This window comes from Dendrobates tinctorius, unplaced genomic scaffold (genome assembly GCF_039654945.1).
Source record: "Dendrobates tinctorius isolate UK_male_01 unplaced genomic scaffold, ASM3965494v1 ptg000362l, whole genome shotgun sequence".
Lineage (NCBI taxonomy): Eukaryota > Metazoa > Chordata > Amphibia > Anura > Dendrobatidae > Dendrobates > Dendrobates tinctorius.
The window spans coordinates 1,253,983-1,274,200 of record NW_027362028.1 but is presented as its reverse complement, the minus strand read 5'-3'; the positions used below and the strand labels follow the sequence as shown (position 1 = coordinate 1,274,200).

At 47.3% G+C, this 20,218-nt stretch overlaps 1 long non-coding RNA gene across 1 annotated transcript in view; it reads right to left on the bottom strand.

The window, feature by feature from the left end:
- Positions 1–535: 535 nt before the first annotated feature.
- LOC141075554 (uncharacterized) overlaps positions 536–20,218 on the bottom strand; it is a 53,977-nt gene continuing 34,294 nt past the window's right edge. Inside the window, exons 2-4 of the long non-coding RNA XR_012227296.1 lie at positions 2,269–2,382; positions 1,336–1,454; positions 536–879 (exon numbers count right to left, since the gene is read on the bottom strand). This is a non-coding gene — a long non-coding RNA (uncharacterized lncRNA). The remainder of the gene's footprint in view (positions 880–1,335; positions 1,455–2,268; positions 2,383–20,218) is intronic.

Below are 20,218 nucleotides of genomic sequence, written 5' to 3'. Positions count from 1 at the left end.
CATAAAATTACAAAGATTTTGAATATCTCAATGTCTACAGGACATAATATCAGAGGATTCAGAGATTCTGGAGAAATCCTTGTGCACAAGTGACAATGACAAAAGTCAGTATTAGATGCTTGTGATCTACAGGTCCTCAGGTGGAACTACGTGGAAGACAGGCATGATTCAGTCATGCAAATCACTCCATAGACTCAAGAATACCTCCAGAAATCATTGTCTGTGAACACAATTCACCATGAAATCCACAAATGTAAGGGAAAGATCCGTCACGTAAGCAAGAAGCCATATATCAGCACAATTCAAATATGCTGCCTTCTTCTCTGGGTCAATGCTCATTTATAATGGACAAAGAAGATGAAATGTACAACTGTTCTGTTTTCAAGTGAATGAAAATATGACTTTTTATGGAAACCCTTGAAGCTGTGTCCTGCGGACTCAGGAGGATAGAGACTATTCAGCTTGTTATCGAGGAGAGGGACCATTCAGCTTGTTATCGAGGAGAGGAACCATCCAGCTTGTTATCGAGGAGAGGGACCATCCAGCTTGTAATCAAGGAGAGGGACCATTCAGCTTTTTATTGAGGAGAGGAACCATCCAGCTTGTTATCGGGGAGAGGGACCATTCAGCTTGTTATCGAGGAGAGTGACCATCCAGCTTGTTATCGAGGAAAGGGACCATTCAGCTTGTTACCGAGGAGAGGGACCATTCAGCTTTTTATTGAGGAGAGGAACCATCCAGCTTGTTATCGAGGAGAGGGACCATTCAGCTTGTTATCAAGGAGAGGGACCATCCAGCTTGTTATCAAGGAGAGGGACCATCCAGCTTGTTATCAAGGAGAGGGACCATTCAGCTTGCTATCATCACACAGTTCTGCACCTGTAATGTATGAAGGGCATTAGTGCCTATGGCAAGGGCAGCACACACATGAAAGGTGCCATTAATGGTGAGTTATCTGCTCCATCGAGCCAAAGTCTATTTCAGGGAAGGCCTTGCATATTTCAGCAATGGTAAACCACATACTGCATCCATCACAGCAGCTTGGCTGTACAGAAGAAGAGTTTGTGGGATGTATCAGCCTCTTGCAGTACAGACGTTTCACTAATAGAAAATATTGGCTGAATTATGCAGCAAAAAAAAAAGGCAAAACCCCAAACTGTGGAGCAGCGAGAATCCAACATCAGACAAAAAGGGGACAATGTTCTTCTCTCAAAACTCCAGCAATTGTCTCCTCACTTCACTGACAAACTGGCGAGGGAAGAAGAGGGGACGCTGCACAATGGTGTATACGGACCGGGGCACAGCTTATATCTATCTCTGCTACAAGTTTCTTACATTTTCAGTCTCTGACTTCGAAATTCCATGCCGTGGGGCCCCAAATCCTGGCATTTTCGCAAGTTGTCTCATGAATGAGATTGCTGATTGGCTGCTCAGGACTGTACAGGCTTATCAGACTATGGATAGAGATACATGTATTTTATCATATGGTCAAAGTTGTCAGGACAAATCAGGAGCATCCCTATGTCATAAAACATGGGGTTGCTTTGAGGAAGTTGCACGGTCACAAGGGTGAGGTTGGTGGTCTGGTAACGGAATTTGTATGAATTAATAGGACGCTTGAATATATGACACTTTGTTATGTACCATACTATAGAAATCTGTTTCTTTCTCCACTTATGAGCCACTTCTTCTCCCTGCCTCCTGAAGTCATCATTCGCATTGAAAAAATGCTAACATTCATATGAAAAACATGAAGTAATGTCAACTCACTGATGGATCAGATTAAGGCTGTCAATCAAAGCCTATAGAGAAGGGCTATAAGTTAGGTTCAGTTGGCACTGCAGACTTGCAACGCTGGGGTCCTGGGTTCAAATCATACCAAGGACAACATCTGCAAGGAGTTTGTATGTTCTCCCCATGTTTGCATGGGTTTCCTCCTGGTTCTTCAGTTTCCTCCCACACTACAAAGACATACTGATAGGGAATTTAGATTGTGAGCCCCATTGGGGACAGTGCCTATAATGTCTGTAAAGTGCTGCGGAATTAATGGCGCTATATAAATGAGTAAAAATAAATAGTGATTTAGCTCACTCCAAAGCTGAATTCACAGCTACACTACTCAGTATTGCTCTATAATCTCCTCCATGCTGCTGCTGCTTTCTAATAATTGTTTTATCTCACTACAGTGCTGAATTTACAGCTACACTTCTCAGTGTTTCTGTATAATGTCCTCAATTTTACTACTTTCTAGTAAATGTTTTATCTCACCCCAGATAGCTGGATTCACAGTTGCACTGCTCAGCATTTGCTACAAAGAGACAGGAGAGGAGATATCCCTCATGTCTGTGTGTGCTGTGTACCACGACAGCCAATCTTCACTCACTAGAACAGAGACAAATGAAAATTAGAGATAGGACCTGCAGTGGTTAAAACTTTTGAAAAAAAATGCAGACTGCAAGTCATATAATGGCAAGAAATAGTGTTATTCCTCATGTATACACCTGACGGCTAATTCTGAGCAGTCCCGTAAATTGACAATTAAGCTTTTACAGACAGTAGAGCTGCTATAGAAGCTATGACAAAGAACGCCATGGGCGTTTGAAACGCATCGCTGCTATGCTGTCTATATAACGGATTTTTGTACATATTTTTTTGCACTTTCTCCTGCCATACATTTTTTTTTTACAAACAATTCTGGAAGCTGGATTAACCCCTCTTTTTGACCACATAGAAGCTTGAGACCTCTACTGAACCTTTGTATATCTCAAAGTCTTTACAAAAAAATTTTGCTTCTACTGTACAATATTTTCCCAAAATCCACTGGAGCTTTACAGCAGCAAACAGAGGCTGTGCAGCTTTTCCCCCAGTAAGTGAGAATGTTATGTCTTACACATCTAGTCTCAAAGCAAAGCTCCATCTTTTCCTGACAACCCCTTTAATTGGACTAAAGGCCCCTTTACATTTAGCGATGCACCAGTGATCCCGACAATGATACGAACCGGTCAGGATTGCTGGTGCATCGCTAAATGGTCGCTAGTGAGCTGCCACACAGGCAGAACTCTCAGCGATGCAGCAGCGATACAGCGATCCTGACGTCCTCCCGCCCACGTCCACGCGCCGCTCGTCGGCGCCAGCAGGAAGCGCCCGATGAGAAATGGAGCTGCACGATCTCGCGAGATCAGCGACAGACAGCGGGAAAGCCGGTCGGAGGTAAGTATCACACATAGCGATATCGCTATGTGTAAAGGCCCTTTAACTCCCAGGTGCAGATCTCATTTAATTTGTAATATTATTATATTGGCAAATATCTAGGAAGTAATTCTGCACTATCGCCACTGCAGATTAGTTTCACAATAAGGAAATGGATGAATGAAAGGATGGATGTGCCACTGTCGTCATAAGTCAATGTTGACCTTAACATTTTGGCATTTTGTGAACTAATCCAGGTGTTATTCTTACCTGTGAAGTACAATAATCTCAGGACACTTCCTCAGCAGCAGGAGACATTAATCAAGCAAAAGTGAAAAAACAAACAAACTGAACGTGGTTACACAGTAGACAGATACACATGAGGGCACAGTGTATCCTGTAGTGAGGGCTGCAGCAGACAAAGTGTGCACTGCTCTTATCACTAAGGATAAGATACACCCTAATATAGATGTGTACATAGCGCCACCATCATCTGCGGCGATGCACGTGATGTAGAGGGGGTAAAATCATAAATGCAGAAATACAGTCTGCACGAGTTCAGAGGAACGTGACTCACAGGCTTTCTCTATGAATGGGAGGGGGAAAAAGGACTCAGGTTATCTCGGTGAGTGGGCAGAGGAAGCAGGACTCACAGGCTTTCTCTATAAGTGGGTGGAGAAAGCAGGACTCACAGGCTTTCTTTATGAGTGGGTGGAGTAGGCTTTCTCTGAGTGGGCAGGAGAAGCAGGAGTCACAGAATTTCTCTAGGACTGGGAGGAGGAACCGAGACTTTTCTCTATGAATGGGTGGGGGGAGAAGGACTCACAGACTTCCTCTATATATGGGTGGGAGAAGCAGGACACACAGGCTTTCTCTATAGGTTGTGGGAGAAGCAGGACACACAGGCTTTCTCACTAAGTGGGTGGGAGAAGCAGGTCTCACAGGCTTTCTCTAAGAGTGGACACAGGAAAAAGGACTCACAGGCTTTCTCTATAAGCAGGTGGGAGAAGCAGGACTCACAGGCTTTTTCTATAAGTGGGTGGGAGAAGCAGGACTGACATTTTTTCTCTATAAGCAGGTGGGCAAAGCAGGACTCACAGGTTTTCTCTATAAGTAGGTGGGAGAAGCAGGACTGACATGTTTTCTCTATGAGTGGATGGGGAAGCAGGACTCACAGGCTTTCTCAATAAGTGGGTGGGAGAAGCAGGATTCAGGCTTTCTCTATGAGTGGATGGGGAAGCAGTGCTCACAGGCTTTCTCTATGAGTGGATGGGGAAGCAGGACTCACTGGTTTTCTCTATGAGTGGGTGGGAGAAGCAGGACTCACAGGCTTTCTCTATAGGTTGGTGGGAGAAGCAGGACTCACAGGCTTTCTCTATGAGTGGGTGGGAGAAGCAGGACTCACAGGCTTTCTCTATAGGTTGGTGGGAGAAGCAGGACTCACAGGCTTTCTCTATGAGTGGGTGGGAGAAGCAGGACTCACAGGCTTTCTCTATAAGTGGGTGGGAGAAGCAGGTCTCACAGGCTTTCTCTATAGGTTGGTGGGAGAAGCAGGACTCACAGGCTTTCTCTATAGGTTGGTGGGAGAAGCAGGACTCACAGGCTTTCTCTATAGGTTGGTGGGAGAAGCAGGACTCACAGGCTTTCTCTATGAGTGGATGGGGAAGCAGGACTCACTGGTTTTCTCTATGAGTGGGTGGGAGAAGCAGGACTCACAGGCTTTCTCTATAGGTTGGTGGGAGAAGCAGGACTCACAGGCTTTCTCTATGAGTGGGTGGGAGAAGCAGGACTCACAGGCTTTCTCTATAAGTGGGTGGGAGAAGCAGGTCTCACACTCTTTCTCTATAGGTTGGTGGGAGAAGCAGGACTCACAGGCTTTCTCTATAGGTTGGTGGGAGAAGCAGGACTCACAGGCTTTCTCTATAAGTGGGTGGGAGAAGCAGGACTCACAGGCTTTCTCTATAGGTTGGTGGGAGAAGCAGGTCTCACAGGCTTTCTCTATAGGTTGGTGGGAGAAGCAGGACTCACAGGCTTTTTCTATAAGTGGGTGGGAGGAGCTGGACTCACAGGCTTTCTCTAAGAGTCTTGGCAGTTATTAAACAATTTGTAACATAAAATAATCAAATAATAGAAAACTTTTTAGGTCAGAATTTAGCACTTTGCCCCTCCGCGTTCTGCTGCTTTTAAGATAGACGATATTTTCTTGAAATAGTGCAGAACCATTCAGATGATTTTGATAAATACTAACTTCATCATTCTGTCTTATTATATTAGACGGATTATGAGAATCTCCTAATAAATCTCACTACAGAAGTATCAGGCTGAGATTTACGGATGTGTTTAGGTGTCGGCTGCAAAATATTGAAACATGGATCTAAGCCCTACAAGAATACATGAATAATGAGACATCTCCAACCCGGGCAGGCGGCCATGATTTATAAAGACGAGCCTCTGAATCTGTTAATAACTATCAAGGTCTCTGATACATTTTTATGCGTCACCTTTGCATAGTGTCAATCTGCAGGGAAACGTAACAGTAGAGCTTTATTATAGGGATTAGCTGCAATTACACAAGAGTAAAATCATCAGACGTTTTATAATTGACGGCGCGGGGTGAGCTTAGGTCAACAAGAACTGTCATTACAGTCTATACTCATGGAGGTAACACACAGCTGAGGATTTAAAGGGGAAATGTTGAGCACTTCAATTTACACTGCAAGGATCTGATTAATCTGTTTCCAATCTTTTGCAGACAGTCCATCCCAAGCTCGTATCTTACAAAGTCCCGATAGGGGTACACTTGGTCTTGATGGTCCCGTTTGGGGTACACCTTGCCATGGTGGGATTATTTTTAATTTTTTCTTATCCAAACAATGATTTTCAATGATGTTCAGATCAGGGGTGTTAGACGTCAGGAATCCAGAGCCTCACATTCTGCGGTCTCCTGCCGTCTTTCTACTGCAGAGGAGATTGCTTTGCAGCAGACCGCTCCAGAGACTAAGTCCCTCTGTGCTCCTACTGGGCATGCTCACGAGACAATCTCCCATTGGAGATCGGGAGTCATGTGCCCAGGTCCTGTTCCAGATCTCATTGGTCCATCTCGGAAATCTGGAAGGTCCCGCACGGCTATAAAAAGCGCGCATGGCCGTTTCGCCATGCGCTAGTATAGACTATACTGCTATGTGTGAATGGTGACGGATGTATGACTCTGGTGACTGACTCATTTGAAACCCCTTCCCTCTGATATTACGCATGGTGATAGGGAATTAGTTTAGTAGTCAGCGCCAGTCAGTGGCAAGCCTTAGGCCACTGTGCTCACCGCACCGCTATGCTAGCGTCCGACATTGCGCTTGTGTGGGGCCCCTGAGGCTCAGTCGCCACAGAGGTACTGCACCTTCTCCTAAGGTGTAGTGCTCCACCGCCTAGGTAAGTTGGGAACTCCTTTCCACACTCCACACCTGCATCCCACTGTCATACAAGTAAGGTTCTAGGAACATCTGACAGGAGGAACTTCAGAGTAACCACAGTACTGGAGTTCTTCACACTAAAAGGCGCAATAGAGGAGTCGTTCAGGAAAGGCACATGTTGGCGGAGTGTTGGAGAGGAGAACCCTGACTTGCCCGGGAGGTTGATTGAGTCTCTACCCCAGAGGACACGGCACGGAGGCAGGCACCAGTGGGTACCACGAACTGTGAGTAAAGCTTTGAAACCGCAAGCCCTGGTGTCCTCCATTCATTCGTCGCTAACATCTTCAGCACCGCTACATCTAGGTGACAGCATCTATACCATTCTGCGCCTCTCCTCGTCCATTGCACCTACACTGCCCTGGGACTACAACTCCACCTGTGGGGAGCTACACCAGCTTTGCTGCAACACACCATCGGTCCCAGCAGATCTGCATGCAGCGTTGGCTTAACATCTCCCTTGCCAAACACCACGGGTGGCGTCACGAACTATTCAAATAAACTATAACACTATTAACATCACCGCCATTGATATTGGGCGCCCAGGGCCACGGACCGAGTCACTGCTGCTGTGACACATCCCCCTGACACCGGCCCGGTACCGGGTACCCCGCTGCCCTGGGTGTGAGGGCGACCCACTTGCCTTCCATCCTTGTCTTCGAGCGGCAGTGTCCTACGCCGCGCTGCAGTTGCAGCCCCCCTTGGCGCTCGCAGTAGCGACGCCGCACACACGGTAGGTCTAGAAGGACGCAGCTCCTCTGTCTTAGGGCCTGCTCCTGTGACCATATACCGTGTGTGCATTTTGATTGAACTCTGTGACACTTAGGCTACTTTCACACTTCAGGTTTTCGGCGTCCGGCAAATGTTTAGTAAAACCGGATGTGACGGATCTGGTTTTCTGCCGGATCCGTCTTTTTCTTGACAGACAAAACCGGATCCGTCTCATCCGGTTCATCCGTTTTTCGACGGATTACGCCGGATCCGGTTTTTAAAATTGACCCTTGTGGCCTTCCGAATGGGATTGGCTACTGGAAAACTATATATAGCATGTTCCTACAGCCCTTCTTTGACAGGTTGTAGAGGAGAAAGTGCAGGTTGGAGAGAAGAGCAAGTGACTGGCGAAGATGGATGTTGTCATTGGAAATATTTTGAAGAATTTGGCGGATTTTATAGCGGAGGCGAATCATTTGAGGGTGATTGTTCTGGAGAAGGAGAGAGTGAGACAGCAGCGCATCAGGCATCGTAGACGACGTTTGTGGATCCACCCCATCACAGCCAAGAGAATGACGCGTGGGGTCTATTCTACACTCTGCATGGACCTTCGACGAAACCCAGATACATTTTTTGGATATGTTAGGATGAAAATGGATAATTTTGATTACTTGGTGGAGCGCATTGCACACCTCATAAGAAAAGCGGACACCTATTGCCGCTTCTCTGTTTCACCCACAGAGCGTCTGATGGTGACTTTAAGGTAAGCCACATGTATTGGATGTGATCGCATCAGAGCACACTTTCACTGCAATCTTGTTGGCGGTAGTTTGTATCTCCAAGTGTTATAGCTCAGTTTTGGTATGTAATGCTGTGATTTAAAACTAATTTATTGTTTTTTAATTCCCCACAGATTTCTTGCAACTGGAGAATCCCTTTCGTCACTGCATTTCCAGTACAGACTCGGGATTTCCACCATATCTGGAATTGTGAAGTACACATGCCGTGCACTGTGGGACTCCTTAGCTGAAGAGTTTTTACCAGAGCCCACAACAGAGAGGTGGATTGAAATTGCTGACAAGTTTCAACAGATATGTCAGTTTCCCAACTGCTTGGGCGCTGTGGACGGGAAACATATCCGCATTGTAAAGCCAGCTGGATCGGGATCGGAATATTTCAATTACAAGAAATATTTTTCAATTGTCCTCATGGCCATCGCTGACGCGGAATACAAATTTATTGCGGTTGATATTGGGGCCTATGGCCGCTCCAATGACTCTCAAGTTTTCAAACTGTCTGCCATGGGGCGTAAACTGTATGGAAACACCTTCCAGTTCCCACCACCTAGACCGCTGCCGCAAACATCTGGTCCACCTATGCCATTTGTCTGTGTAGGGGATGAAGCCTTCCAGCTGTCAGAACACCTTTTGAAACCGTACTCTAGCAGAGGATTGACAAGACCAAAACGCATTTTTAATTACCGCCTCACAAGAGCAAGAAGAATGGTTGAATGTACCTTTGGTATTCTGACAGCCAAATGGCGGGTCCTATTGACTGCGATCAACCTCAAGACAGAAACTGTGGACGAGGTGATCAAAGCGTGCGTGGTACTCCACAATTTTGTTATCTGCAAGGAACCCATTTCCATTGAGGACACCTCTGAAGAAACCACCTTGCAAGATTACCATGACATTACCACTAGAAGTTCTGTGACGGTTTCAGTAATGAGGGACAATTTTGCACTATACTTTATGTCACCTCAAGGCAGAGTACACTGGCAGGATGACAGAGTGTGAAAGATTTGTGCCCAACCAAACTTGTGTACCTTCTGTACCAACAGTATATACCTTTGCCAACCAAAGTTGGCTATCTTGCCATGGTCTCTATTTTTAGCTTTAGGCCACAGGTGTGTACCTGGTTGTGTTTTATGCAAAGTATTTCACCTTTTAACAAAAGTTGTGTACATTGTTAGGAAATCACCAACAATAAACACAACTTTTCAGGTGAAATACTTTGCTTCAAACACAACCAGGAACACAACTGTGCCAAAAAGCTAAAATTTACCCACAGTTATATACCTGGTTTTGAATACCATTTCACCTTTTAAATACCCTGTATTTAACCTTTTTCGCCGCAGAAAGAAATGACAGACAACCAGTGTAAAATAATTTAACTTTTATTGAAAAATGTTTTTTTTAGTAAACTTTTTTAAAATTTTAATAAACTTGTTTAATAAAACTTTGAAACTATAAAACTGAAACCATAAAACTGGTCATTTTTATTTAAATACACACATTATAAATCTGTGTAGTGTGTGGTGGAAATACTGCTGGAGGGGCTGCGGGACACTTCGACACTGGGTGTGTGGAGAGAGGACTGGGATCGTTGTGGGGAAGGAACAGTTAGAGGTGAAGGTGTGGAAAAAACTACAGAATGGGTGGACATGTGGGAAGCAGAAGAGGTGGTGGGTGGTGGAGTGGAGGGTTGGGCAGGGACTGTAGGAGCAGATGATGTTGATGGCAAGTTGTATGGGGAAGGAGTTTGGTACGGGGCAGGTTGCTGGAAGTGGGGAGATGTCTGGTACGGGGCAGGTTGCTGGAAGTGGGGAGATGTCTGGTACGGGGCAGGTTGCTGGAAGTGGGGAGATGTCTGGTACGGGGCAGGTTGCTGGAAGTGGGGAGATGTCTGGTACTGGGGAGGTTGCTGGTACTGGGGAGTTTGCAGGTACTGGGGAGGTTGCTGGTACTGGGGAGGTTGCTGGTACTGGGGAGGTTGCTGGTACTGGGGAGGTTGCTGGTACTGGGGAGGTTGCTGGTGCTGTGGAGGTTGATGGTGCTGGGGAGGTGGATGGTGCTGGGGAGGTGGATGGTGCTGGGGAGGTGGATGGTATGTAATAGGAGGGGGAGGATGGAAAGTGGCTGGAGGGGGTGTAGATGTAATAGGAGGGGGAGGATGGAAAGTGGCTGGAGGGGGTGTAGATGTAATAGGAGGGGGAGGATGGAAAGTGGCTGGAGGGGGTGCAGGTGGAGGAACTACTGTGGTGGGAGGAGGAGGTTGGGAGGTAACTTGCTGGAGAGCACCATGGCACGAATGCATTACATGCATCTGCTGGGCAGGAGAGAGCGTTTCCATGCGCTCCACAACAGACCTGAAAAAGGTGTGGTTTGGCGAAGATCTTGTTTCTGAATGCATGGTTTGCAGAAGTGTCTTCACCTCCAGAATGCTGGAGTTGCTCTGCTGATAGCCTGCGGAGATTTGCTCTGACAAGACTTTTAGACAGTTCTGGAAAGATGCATTCAGATGCAAGAACTCTGGCGCATAAGTCTTTTCCTGACCCCTCTGCCGCTGCCGCCCAGTACCCGCAGGTGTACTAGAGGTAGCAGGGGCAGAAGGGTGGGGTAAAGGGAAAGCGATCTCCTCACCAGCAGCTTCATGTAATGTAGGCGGCCACGATGCTCCTGTGCTGGTGGATGGGACTGATGGGTCGAATGAGTGGGAAGGCTGGGAAGGTGCAGATGTACCGGGGCGGTCGAAGTCTCCCTCGGTGCCGGTCTCCTCAGGGATCGCCTCAGAAGGGTCCAATCGTGCAGGCTCCCGAGTGCTGCTCACCGTGCTGTGGAATAAAGAGAAAAAAAAAACAATTAAAATACTGACATGGTATGGCCCTGGCTGAAAAAAAAAAGTTACATCTAAACATTTTTTTGTCACATGTGGTGTGTAATATTTACCTTCTGGTGAGCATTGTCTCCCGGAGGAACGACAGGGCTCGTGCGTACTTGTACTTGCTCCTGCAACCTCCAGATCCACTCGGGGCCCGCATCTCTTTATTGAACTCCTTCTTGAAACGATCCCTCACAGACCGCCACCGCTTCACAATTCTCTCCCCTGAAACGAGAAAGGACAAAGTGGTTAGTATACAACATCAGTGTTTCCCAAACTCCAGTCCTCATGGTCCCCAGGGGTCATGTTTTCAGGATTTCCAAAGTAAATAGAAATCCTGAACACATGATCCGTGGGGACCACGAGGACTGGAGTTCGGGAAACACAGGTTTAAATCAAGCAACCGGTACTGTATATACTTACGCTCTTTAATCTGGGCCCGAGCTTCGAGGTCCTCCCAGCGGTCCACAAGGAGCGAACAGATTTCCTCCCAGAGTCGTCGGGTAACGATAAGGTCAGCGTGGCGGCGGTCAGCCATATTCCAGAGCGGCTCCCTTTCTCTGACGAGATCGATGAGGCGCTCCACATCAATCCCTCCATCCTCACCGTCAGAGTCGGGAGCACGCTGTGAAGGCTGTTAAAGAAAAAGACAAAAATAACATAATTAGCCTCCACAAAAGAAATGAAATAAAAAGTGCAAAAAAACAAAGCAAAAATATTTATACTTACACGCTGGTGACCGCCGCGTTGCTGTCGCCGACGACCCTGGGAGGCACTGCGAGGACCTCTTGGCCAAGCACCAGATTGGGAAGACTAGAGAAGAAAACAAAAAATGTTATGTCTTTGGATGTAGGCATTTGTTTGCTGTGTGTGGTCTGCAGAACATTGTTTTCTATGTGTTGTGTGTAGTGTGATGTTGTGTTTCTGCGTTTGATGCAAAAAACTTACCAATTGTGAGCCCACTCCAGGTGTCTGTCCACCCCTTCCTTCTTCTTCTGGGAGCTCCTCTTCATCTTGTGATTCCTGTTTTGAAATAAAAGGCAATGAATAGACATATATTACAGAGATGATGGATTTTGGAAATAAAAACTTACCGTCAAACGCTGACGATGCGAGGGAGGGCTCCCAGAAGATGTGCTGTCTTCCTCATGGCCAGACTCCATGGCTGTGGGTGGTGTTTCTGCTGCTGCCATTGCTGCTGCTGCTGCTGCTGCTGCATCTATTGGGCGGCTGTTGAATAAAGAGAAACAAAGGGCCAATGAATATCTTGATATTCCATAGCCCTAGTTTGGAGGAATGGGGGATTTGATAATTACCGTCTCTCATCTGCTGCTGGACTCCCCTCCCGTTGTTCAGCATGCTGCTCCATTTGGGGTGGTGCTGATGGTGCTGCTGCTGCAGATGTCTGCTGCCTTCTCCTGCTCCTGGTTCTTTTCTTGGGTGGCATGTTGGGTGTGGCTGAGGGTCCCATTGTCTTGCTTTTATACACTCACTGGCCACTTTATTAGGTACACCTGTCCAACTGTGTGTTAAGACTTAATTTCTAATCAGCCAATCACATGGCGGCAACTCAGTGCATTTAGGCATGCAGACATGGTCAAGACAATCTCCTGCAGTTCAAACCGAGCATCAGTATGGGGAAGAAAGGTGATTTGAGTGCCTTTGAACGTGGCATGATTGTTGGTGCCAGAAGGGCTGGTCTGAGTATTTCAGAAACTGCTGATCTACTGGGATTTTCACGCACAACCATCTCTAGGGTTTACAGAGAATGGTCCGAAAAAGAAAAAAAATCCAGTGAGCGGCAGTTCTGTGGCCGGAAATGCCTTGTTGATGCCAGAGGTCAGAGGAGAATGGGCAGACTGGTTCGAGCTGATAGAAAGGCAACAGTGACTCAAATTGCCACCCGTTACAACCAAGGTAGGCAGAAGAGCATCTCTGAACGCACAGTGCGTCGAACTTTGAGGCAGATGGGCTACAGCAGCAGAAGACCACACTGGGTACCACTCCTCTCAGCTAAGAACAGGAAACTGAGGCTACAATTTGCACAAGCTCATCGAAATTGGACAGTAGAAGATTGGAAAAACGTTGCCTGGTCTGATGAGTCTCGATTTCTGCTGCGACATTCGGAAGGTAGGGTCAGAATTTGGCGTAAACAACATGAAAGCATGGATCCATCCAGCCTTGTATCAACGGTTCAGGCTGGTGGTGGTGGTGTCATGGTGTGGGGAATTTTTTCTTGGCACTCTTTGGGCCCCTTGGTACCAATTGAGCATCGTTGCAACGCCACAGCCTACCTGAGTATTGTTGCTGACCATGTCCATCCCTTTATGACCACAATGTACCCATCATCTGATGGCTACTTTCAGCAGGATAATGCGCCATGTCATAAAGCTCGAATCATCTCAGATTGGTTTCTTGAACATGACAATGAGTTCACTGTACTCAAATGGCCTCCTCAGTCACCAGATCTCAATCCAATAGAGCATCTTTGGGATGTGGTGGAACGGGAGATTCGCATCAGGGATGTGCAGCCGACAAATCTGCGCCAACTGTGTGATGCCATCATGTCAATATGGTCCAAAATCTCTGAGGAATGCTTCCAGCACCTTGTTGAATCTCTGCCACGAAGAATTGAGGCAGTTCTGAAGGCAAAAGGGGGTCCAACCCGTTACTAGCATGGTGTACCTAATAAAGTGGCCAGTGAGTGTATATGTCCTGTGGGCAGAGCTACTGAGCATGCTCAGACCAAAAAAACCGGATCCGGCCGCCGGATCCGGCTGTCGCCGGATCCGGTGCATTGCGGCGCTCATAGGCTTTCATTGTATGAAAAAGCCTTTTTCGACGGATACAAAAAACGTTACAGTCACCGTTTTTTCCAGACGCCGGATCGCGTCACATTGCCGGATCCGGCGAAAATCGGATGAAACACATGGCCATCCGGCTCGATTCGGCTCTAATGCAAGTCAGTGGGGGGGAAACCGGATCCGGCATTGCATTTCGACGGATCCGGTTTTAGTCAAAAGCGCCGGATCGCGCCTGAAGCAGAAAACCTGATGTGTGAAAGAGGCCTAACAGGTTCAGTGTTCTTTGTGTTTTGTGTTGCGGCGTCTCTGTGTGTGAACAGAGCCCGCTCTGCACATTATGGGTGAAGTTGAACCCGTGCGCATTATATCGCCATTTTGCTCCTGCCATCACTCAGCAGTGGTTGTAACACCTACTGCACGGTGGACCCCGAGCAGCGAACTCACTTTATTATCATTTTTATTTAATGCGTTCCGCCGTTCCTAACATTAAACTAGCGCCAGGGTCTGGCTAGTGATGGCAGAACAGCAGCAACTCCTTCAGTGCATTCGCCAGCTAGAGGGCCGGTTGGCTACTCTTGAGAGTGTCATCGCAGCGGCGAAGTCTTCGGAGGCTGCTGTACAGGCGATCGCCGAGGCGGTTTCCTGTATGTCCACGTCCTCCCACGCGCCGACAGTTACCCGCCTCCCGTTGCCCGATAAATTTTCTGGCGATGGCGCCTCCTGTAGAGGTTTCATCAGCCAGTGCTCTATCCAGCTGGAGTTACTGCCTGCGCGATTCCCAATGGAACGGGCCAAGGTGGGGTTTATTGTTTCCCTTCTGTCGGGCAAGGCGTTGAAGTGGGCTACGCCACTATGGGAGCGTGGTGACCCAGAAGTTCAGACCGCTGCACAGTTTTTAAAAGCTATTAAGCAGGTCTTCTTGGGACCATGGGTCATGCACGACACCTCTCTACAGCTACTGGCTTTGACTCAGGGATCCCTCTCGGTTAGTCAGTTTTCTGACACTGGCTTCTGAGCTGAAGTGGTCTGACAAAGCCCTCATCCCTGTGTTTTGGAGAGGTTTAACTGAGCATGTTAAGGATGATCTTTCTACCAGAGAGGTTCCTGCAAATCTGGAGGAGCTGATTGCCATTGCCACCCGTATTGATCTCCGTTTTTCGGAGCGCGGGCTGGAGCGTGCTCAATCCAGATGGAGGGTTACTCCGGCTCCCAACCTCTTTGAACCTCTGGAACCACCCGAGCCAGAGATTCCACTCCCAGAGCCCATGGAGGTGTCTCGCGCCGTTCTCGAGGTGCGTCCGGCGCAAAACTCCATTTGCGGTTGCCATTGTCAACGTGCTGTTTCTCAGGACAACAGTGCCCCGCAATGGTCAAACTCTGTGCCGCCGGGCAAGACCTTTGTCCCTCCCCACCTTCGGCAGAAGGTCCTCGCGTGGGCACACGCGTCCAGGACGGGTGGTCACTGTGGCTACATGCAGACCACAAAACTCCTGGCGGGGTCGTATTGGTGGCCGCACAGGGCTCGGGACATTAAGAAATATATTCAGGCATGCGCCTCGTGTGCTCGGGTAAACCTCCTTAAACAGAGAGTGGAGACGTCCGCCGTCACACTGCGGTGTTCCATTTCAACTTATGCTCCGGGCGGTTTTGCAGCGCCCGTTGTCTCCTAAGTGTCCCTTCTTAAACCTGGCAATCTTGCCGCCTCTGATACCTTCCACGTGCCCCATTTTCTTACCGGGCCCTCAGACTTGCCTTCGGACGAGTCTGAGGCCTATGCCTCTGATGGGCACAGGGTGGTGGATTGGAAGGCTCAAAGAGGAGGGGGCCCTAGGAGGGGGGGTAATGTTAGGCGTCAGGTTTCTGTGTCTGCTCTGCAGGAATCTAGAGCCTCACATTCTGCGGTCTCCTGCTGTCTTTCTACTACAGAGGAGATTACTTTGCAGCAGACCGCTCCAGAGACTAAGTCCCTCTGTGCTCCTACTGGGCATGCTCACAAGATGATCTCCCATTGGAGATCGGGAGTCATGTGCCCAGGTCCTGTTCCAGATCTCATTGGTCCATCTCGGAGATCTGGAAGGTCCCACACGGCTATAAAAAGCGCGCATGGCCGTTACGCCATGCGCTAGTATAGACTATACTGCTATGTGTGAATGCTGACGGATGTATGATTCTGGTGACTGACTTATTATGAAACCCCTTCCCTCTGATATTACGCATGTGGATAGGGAATTAGTTCAGCAGTCAGCGCCAGTCTGTGGCAAGCCTTAAGCCACTGTGCTCACCGCACCGCTACGCTGGAGTCCGACATCACGCTTGCCTTCCAGCCTTGTCGTCCAGCGGCAGTGTCCTACACCGCGCTGCAGTTGCAGCCCTTCTTGGCGCTCGCAGTAGAGACGCCGCACACATGGTAGGTCTAGAAGGACGCAGCTCCTCTGTCTTAAGGCCTGCTCCTGTGACCATATACCGTGTGTGCATTTTGACTGAACTCTGTGACACTAACAGGTTCAGTGTTCTTTGTGTTTTGTGTCGCGGCGTCTCTGTGTGTGAACAGAGCCCGCTCTGCGCACTACGGTGAAGTTGAACCCGTGCGCATTATACCGCCATTTTGCTCCTGCCATCACTCAGCAGCGGTTGTAACACTTACTGCACGGTGGACCCCGAGCAGCGAACTCACTTTATTATCATTTTTATTTAGTGCGTTCTGCCATTCCTAACAAGGGGACTGTGAGGGCCATAGTAAAACCTTCAGCTTGCGCCTTTTGAGGTCGTCTATTGTGGATTGTGACATGTGTTTAGGATCATTCTCCATTTGTAGAGGCCATCCGCTTCCTCTTTTCACCTTCAGCTTTTTACAGATGGTGTTATGTTTGCATTAAGAATTTGTCGAAATTTCACTGAATCCATTCTTCACTCTACCCGTGAAATGTTACCTGCGCCATTGGCTGCAACACAACCGCAAGCTATGTTTGATCTACCCCCATGCTTAATGGTTGACGAGATGTTCTTTTCCTGAAATTCTGTGCCCTTTTTCCTCCACACATTCCTTTGATTATTGTGGCCAAAGATTTCTGTTTTATCTTCATCGGTCCACAGGACTTGTTTCCAAAATACATCAGGTTTGTTTAGATGATCTCTTGCATACTTCTGATGCTGCATTTTATGATGAAGGCACAGGAGAGGTTTTCTTCTGATGACTCTTCCATGAAGGCCATATTTATGCAGGTGTCTCTGAACAGTAGAACAATGTACCACAACTCCAGAGTCTGCAAAATCTTTATGAAGGTCTTTTACAGTCAAACGAGGGTTCTAATTTGCCTCTCTAGCAATACTATGAGCAGCTTGCACTGAAATTTTGCTTGGTCTTCCAGAACTTATCTTGACGTCTACAGTTCCTGGTAACTGTCATTTCTTAATTACATTCCGAACTGAGGAAAGGGCAACTTGAAAACACTTTGCTTTATTCTTGTAGCCTTCTCCTGCTTTGTGGGCCTCCACACTTTTCATTTTCAGAGTGGTCAGCAGCTGATAAGAGGAACTCATGGCTGCTGTTTTTTGGCACAAGGTTAGAGGAGGCTGGGTTTCAATAAAGCTAGGAAATTTGCATCATTTGTCCTTTCGTAACGATGATGGTGAACAAGCCATAACACTAACAGACTATTTAAAGTCTGAAATCTTGGTCAACGTTATCTGAGCATACAGATCTCCAAGGGTGCCCAAACTTTTGCATTGACCCATTTTCCTGTTTGTAATTTTTAAAATGTAAAATTATATCAAAATATATATATTGTGAGGCAGGGCTGTCATTTACTTGGGGAATTCTCGCTTGGCAGCAAACAAAACACATCCGGCCCGGGTTTTCCATCAAGCATAGCAGTCCATGCAGTTTATTATGCAGCATAAACCGATAGAAGCAATCAACAAAGCTTCACATAAACAGCAGAGCGTCAATTATAGCTTCACTCTGTAAACCCCGTGTTCACACAGGTTGTTTAATATCCAGCATACTGGCTCTCTTAGCCTCATTTATCTCACCCACGTCAGGGTCTCCACATGGTTCCGTCACTCATACTGCAGGCGTCCATATCCCTCCAGGGAACTTTCAGGCTCTGGTAGCCATTACACACAGCCACACACAGGCTGTTAGCCAGGAGACAATCCTGCGCATGGGACCTTCCGCTCTGGACCAACCAGGTCCCTGCATTCCCCACATGTGACCTACCCTGGCCACATTATATCGTTCATAGCCACGCCCACCGGGTCACGTGACTATGACCTCATCACAGGTCCTTCACACACTCACATAGCCTTTTACTACAGGCATTTTCAGACACACCCCTAGGTGGGTTTGTAGGTAACCAGTCCAGCCCATCTCTCTAGTTACCTGGAGACTTCTCCCTCTCATATTAAATCAGCATCTCAGCAAAGACCTTGCTGATCACACATACATAAGTCTCCATCTCAAAGCCACCCACTTTGAGATACCTAACGGCCATTCAATATTCTGCCATTCATCCTTTTTCCTGGGACCTCCACACAGCGCCCCCTAGCGGACACAGTGGTTACTACACCACAATATATATTTTTTGCCTAAACTACACAGTAAATGTGTCATCTTTAACTTTAGGCCTTTTAGATCATTTCATTTTCAACTGTTACAGTAATTTTACCAGGGGTGCCTAAACTTTTACATGGCGCTTTGTATAGTACATAAAATTATCCAAAATTGACTCATTTGCATGTGAAATATTAATATGCGATCGGCAAGAAGGGCAAATAGTTTTTCCCAGATAATCAGTTTCCTCTTGTCTACAAACCAAGAAATCACAATTACAGATCAGTGAATCTTTTGAAATTTTAAGTCGCCAGGTTTTCTGAATTTTACCTGCAAATTTGATTTGCAGGGAATCGGTTCAACAAAAATATTCTAAAACCTCCAATTACCCTGATAAATGGTTGATACAGTGACTCTACTATCTCTTTCTCCCTATCAATTAAATCTGTATTATTGTCTCTTTCTTTCCTGCTAATCTTTTTCACCACTGTACTGTCACTGTCACACACTATCTTTAATATTTATTCAGTGTTTTATGACTTTATCTCACTATCTCTATTGCTAAGCTGTGAGCTGTGATATCCCCTTTAAGGGTAAGCGAGTATACTCGTTAGTAGAGTTGAGCAAAACGGGTCGAAAAAATTCAAAAGTCGCCGACTTTTGGCAAAGTCGGGTTTCATGAAACGAAACCCGACCCTAGGATGAGGTCGGCCACGAGGTCGGCGACTTACGCGCCAAAGTCGCGTTTCAAAAGTTTGTTTTGCGCTCTTTTTCAGCCAATCAGGATCCACGGACACTGTGGGCAACGTGATGACATAGGCACGGGTCACCACCATCTTTCAGAAGGGCATGCAAGTGATTGGTTTGCTTTGGGGGGAGTCACAGGGGGTATAAAAGGGCGTGCACGCCGACCGCCATCTTACTCATGCTGATCTCAGAATAGGGAGAGCTGCTGCTGCTGCTGATTTTGTAGGGAGAGCGTTAGGCAGGGAAGAAGACACCAAAAACTGCTTCTGCTGCTAGCGATTTTGCCTGTACAACACACCAGTCACTGTGCAGTGCAAGGGGAGGCTATATAGTGGTGTATCAGTGGTGTTGGTTGTTGGGCTGCCTTCTAAGGCTTCCTGACATTCCTGCATTGCTGTTTACCCACTGCTCCGCAAACTGCTTTTTTAAAAGCAATCCCAATTTTTTTTTTTTGTCCTGCTGAGAAGAAAAAGAAACTGCTTCTGCTGCTAGCGATTTGGCCTGTACCACACACCAGTCACTGTGTGTGCAGTGCAAGGGGAGGCTATATAGTGGTGTATCAGTGGTGTTGGTTGTTGGGCTGCCTTCTAAGGCTTCCTGACATTCCTGCATTGCTGTTTACCAACTGCTCCGCAAACTGCTTTTTTAAAAGCAATCCCAATTTTTTTTTTTTGTCCTACTGAGAAGAAAAAAAAACTGCTTCTGCTGCTAGCGATTTGGCCTGCACAACACAACAGTCACTGTGCAGTGCAAGGGGAGGCTATGTTGTGGTGTATCAGTGGTGTTGGTTGTTGGGCTGCCATTTAAGGCTTCCTGACAGGCTGGCATTGCTGTTTACCCACTGCTCTGCAAACTGCTTTTTTCAAAGCAATCCAATCTCCCTTATCCTCTAGTCACTTTTGTCACAGCTGTGCCATCGAGCCTGTGACATAGCGCTCAGATATCATTGGGCCTCACACAATCCAAAAGTGTCCAGTGTCCACAAGTGTGTGCAGAAATTCAAAATCTCCTTTATCCTCTAGTCACTTTGGTCACAGCTGTGCCATCGAGCCTGTCACATAGCGCTCAGATATTCATTGGGCCTCACACAA